Genomic DNA, 297 nt, shown 5'->3' on the forward strand with positions numbered 1-297 from the left:
TTTTTGTAACCTTAATTAATTTAAAAGTTAATTTCTACGTAATTTATGACAGATTTGTCCTAAAAATAGCTAAAAACGGCTGAGCCGTTAGCCGTTACTTTTTCTACTTTTTGTTCGATTTAGAGGAAATAGACCTACCAAGGATTACTCATGCAAAATTCTAGATAGAAATTCAAATTCTAAGTGCCATTTATACATTGATTACTAGATGGTTGCATTAACCCCTCCCCCCCCCTTATATTTTCTTAAATCAAAACCCTATTTAAATGATAACTTGGTGTATCAAATTTCAGACCT

This window comes from Acartia tonsa, chromosome 8, assembly GCF_053477335.1.
Source record: "Acartia tonsa isolate MP-2025a chromosome 8, ASM5347733v1, whole genome shotgun sequence".
Taxonomy (NCBI): Eukaryota; Metazoa; Arthropoda; class Copepoda; order Calanoida; family Acartiidae; genus Acartia; species Acartia tonsa.